The following is a 4,818-nucleotide window of genomic DNA, read 5'->3' on the forward strand; positions in this document are numbered from 1 at the left end:
ATGGAGCCATAGCCTTGCAAAGGAATCATCTGGCATGTTATTTTGATGGAGTGGTGGATAATTGCCTCAGGAGGTATTGTTCCAGGTGAGGCCAACCGTGTTAACACACTTATTATGCAGGTGTTATAATGCTGACTCCTTGTGCTATGCTATATGACCAACATTACCATAGTTAGCAATCGATATATTATGTAATATATTAAATAATATGATTTTTATTATGGATAACTAGATGAATAGATAAATTGTGAGGCTTTTAAATATTGAAAAATCTTTCATTTGGAAATCGTTTAACAAACTTGTATTTGAAGTGCAGGATCTAGATCTAGTAAGAAAAAGCTCCATGCAACAGATTTTCAAGTAGTGTAAGTATTTATTCATAACCACAAATCTACGAAAGCAAATGGTCAAGGAGGCACTGAACCACTTCTTAAAATCGTTAATCTTTCTTGCTTTGCTTTCGCCTTGATACCAATGCCTTGTTTCATTGACTACACTTCTGTAATTCTATAATTACAAGCAGGTTTTCGATGACCCTTTTAAAAGGGTCGGCAGTATTTAAAAATAACATACATAAAAATGACAGCTTAACATACAACATACAAGCGAATGCTTTCCAATGCATGTTACATTGCAGAATGAAAGCAAACCCAAGTTGCCCAAGCCCTCAGCCAGAATTGATATTCTTCTGACAGCGCGTCTCAGCGCTGGAAGGGATTAGTGCACATGTAGTACCCTGCTAGAAAGCTAAAGCCTGGATTCCTCCGTTTGGAGCCGTAGCAGCCTCTTTGTACCTTAGGTTGCTCTTGGTGGTCCCAACTCCCTCCAGTGCACCGCTGTCACTCACACTTTTGTACCAGACGGAATTACAACTGCATAGAACCACTGCCTGTCCAATGAGATCACAGTTCATTGCACAGTGGCGGAAGGACATCGCCGTATGAAACAGTGCAATCCACAGGGGAATGAGCTGTGTGTGTGTATTTTATATATCGAATAAGAGATGCAGGGAGATCCAATAGAGGCAGCTGGAAATGAAAAAGGAAAGATGGAGGTAGCAGAGACAGAGAAAAAGACATTGAGAAGACTGGATTGAATGAAAGGATGAGTTTTGAGTTGCTCCGTCTCTCTGATGGGGATGACTTTCTTTCTTATTTTTTTCAACAAAATGGTGAGAAAGTTAATGGAGTATAAGGAGAAGCAGTAAGGCTTGGCAGAGAAAATAGGTGAATTTCATATGCATAGAAAGCAAAGGACAAACTGCAGTGTGTGTGTGTGTGTGTGTGTGTGTGTGTGTGTGTGTGTGTGTGTGTGTGTGTGTGTGTGTGTGTGTGTGTGTGTGTGTGTGTGTGTGTGTGTGTGTGTGTGGGGGGGTGGGGGGGTGGGTGTGTGCTTTTGTGTGTGTGCAACATTATGCCGTACACAAATTGTGTACAGTGTCATGTGTGTGACAGCAACCTTTTAGGTAAATTATTCCAGTGCATGTTCCATTCTACCGTACTATTTTGAGGTTTAGAGCTAACATCAATAACTGGTGGGAAATACTTAGGCGTTATGGAGGTTGAGAAAAATCTCTACCTGTCTCTCTTCGTCACTCTCTCTCCTTCTCTCTGTGGCTCTCCCCGTATAAAAGAAAATGATACCAGAGCATTTCGCTGTTACAGTAGACTTCAGAATGACAGTATGCCATTGTACTCATGAACTGTGTGCATACTCGAGTCTATATCTGTCAGTTATCATGTGCTTTCAACCACACACATGTGACATGTGTGTGGTTGGTAAGCACAGTGAGCCAACAACCGCACACGCACACACACTTGCCAAATATGTCTAGTATCATCAGTGGTTTGCGGAAAAAAGCGCTTTCCGCGGCAAAGATAAGGCCACGGGTGTATTTCTGTTCAAAGAGCAGGGGTTTCTTCAGCACATTTTCATGTGCCTGTGCTGTGAGTGCAAGTGGAACCATGCGATTCTCCATCCTCTCTAAGCAAGCATTTTTATTCATTCTTCCCTATGAAGTTACCATGGGAATCTCATTCACACATAAGTCTGTTGAACTGAAAGGGGATTTGGCGGGTAGAGGTCTCCAGCCGGTAAATAAAGACACTTCTTATTCAGAGTGACCAATGAGACCGGGCCGAGGGTGTTGCGGTGGTGGGAGAGACACCGAGGTTGTGGGGAGAACTGGTTAGTGTCATGCTGACAGCGTTGCCCCCCCCCCCCCCCCCCCCCCCCTGGGTCTGTGGAGATGTCAGGTGACAGGGCTGAGTCACCCCCGCTGACCACTCGATATGGAGTTTCTGCTCCAGCCGCCGAGAGGAGAGCTCTGGGACTGGTGCTTGGTAAAGAGGGAGAAGTGGGAGAGGACTGCCGGGAGTTTTGAAAGCTACCGACACTTTTGTGATCTGTGGGAAACTGAGCTGACAAGGGCGCACACTTTGTTACCGTTAGTTTGGAAACCCACTGCTGCAGAATGACAAAAAGCCACCGCGCGCAAACACCCACACAGACAATCACACAGACACACGCACACGCTCGCACACACAGATTCATGTTCATGCCAACCCACACCCACACAGATACATATTCACACACACAGCACACACACACACACACACACACACACACACACACACACACACACACACACACACACACACACACACACACACACACAGTGGGAAGGCATCAACATAAATCTGCGCTGTGCATTTTATTTTATTTTCATCTGGTATGTGTGCGCATGTACGGGTGTGCGTGTGTGTGTGTGTGTGTGTTTGTTTCATTTTCAAAGATAACCAACATTCTACCCTGACAACTGCTGAATTACAGGAGAGCCGAGCAGGAGGAGTAGGAGGGAGGGATGAGAGGGGAGAGGAGAGGAGGAGGAGGAGGAGGAGGAGGGGAATGAGAGGGGAGGGGAGGGGAGGGGAGGAGAGGAGGAGGAGGAGGGGGGGGATGAGAGGAGAGAAGAAGAAGAAAGGACAGGAGTGGGATCAAGAGGAAAGTCAGAGGGAGCAGGAGAAGAGTAGAGGTGGAGGGCGGAGCAAGGGGGAGAGGGACAAGGAGGAGAAGAGGAGGACAGGGGAGAGTGGGAGGAGAGGAGGAGAGGAAGAGAGGAAGAGAGTGAGTGGAGGCAGGAGGGGAGATTAGTGGGAGTCGGGGGGGGGGGGGGGGGGTGGGGGGATCAGACGAGTTGCGGAGATGGAGGAGGAGGAGGAGGAGAATGAAATGGAACCGTAAGAGGCAGAGAGAGAGACTCTGGAGATCTGCAGCAAGAGAGGGCAGAATTACGAGCAGGGCGGTAATGAGAGGTGAGCTGTGCACTGGCGCTGACAGCATCTCTATGACTAGTGGGCCTTTTACGGCTTTGAGTCGAGACGCGGAACCCAACGTGTGAGAGTGCGGTGATTACCTATCGCAGTCCTGGCGGTTGGTCCCCTTATGATGCTCATCATTATTATTACTGGGAGCAGCTTACTAATACTGACCTCTTCACGGGGGAGGCTCAGTCACGCCAAAGGGAGACAATGTCATCAGTGACACAACGTTAACTTTTATGAAGTGTTTACGCATAGATTGTGCATATTTTACGATAATAATATAAAGGGAACCCATGCAGTTCCATACACATTGCTACGCTTTGAATAAAGGGAGGAATAATTACACGATGGTGAGCCCGTTTAAACTGAAGGAAAGGGGAAGTTAAGAACAAGATTGTCTCTCGTGTATTTGCTTAGTTTGGTGTGTGAGTTTGTGTGTGTTTGTGTGTGTGTGTGTGTGTATTAATGAAGCCCTTGTTAAAGTTTAATGTCTCCTTTTTTCTAGTTGTCAAGGAGATTTACCGCCTTGCCCCCCTGGGAAAAAAAAACACCTGGGTCTGTGACCAAGCACCTCCACACAATGATTAAACATGCACACACACACACACACACACACACACACACACACACACACACACACACACACACACACACACACACACACACACACACACACACACACACACACACACACACACACACACACACACACACACACACACACACATTTATATATACCCCTGACCCCCACACACAAAAACCCACACCCATTTACACTCACACACACACACACACACACACATTGACGCACACAAATATTCAAGCACACACACACACGCACGCACGCACGCACGCACGCACGCACAGTCGCACACACACATACAAGCACAAACACACACTTATATATACCCCCACCCCCCCACACTCAAACACACACACCCATTGACGGACACACACATTCAAGCACACACACACACACACACACACACACACACACACACACACACACACACACACACACACACACACACACACACACACACACACACACACACACACACACATACTGTATACCCATTGACGCAGACACACACACACACACACACATTGTCGTCGTAAACTCTCACACCTCCTTTACTCTACCTTGTTATTCAAACCAGATGCAGGAATGAAAGGTAGCTATTCGTAAATTACTGCAAAACACGGATAAGGTGAATCTCAAGGTTTCTGAACAAAAAATACCCTTGATATCAATGTATCTAAATAGGTGTGTATCAACGTAGAGGGGTTTAAAAGCTTGTGCTGCTTTGATGTAATTTATGTTCTTTGAGGGAATAGAGTTCTCGTATATATCCATATGTGCTTGGTTAAGACCTATCATTTCATTTTCTGTAACCTGCACGGATATAGCAAGAATTTAATCCATCTAATATGAACACAATATTCTAACCAACCTCTAAATATGGATTATTTTGCAAGCAGCTGGACGCAGTGA

Source organism: Gadus chalcogrammus, chromosome 14, assembly GCF_026213295.1.
Source record: "Gadus chalcogrammus isolate NIFS_2021 chromosome 14, NIFS_Gcha_1.0, whole genome shotgun sequence".
NCBI classification, from domain to species: domain Eukaryota; kingdom Metazoa; phylum Chordata; class Actinopteri; order Gadiformes; family Gadidae; genus Gadus; species Gadus chalcogrammus.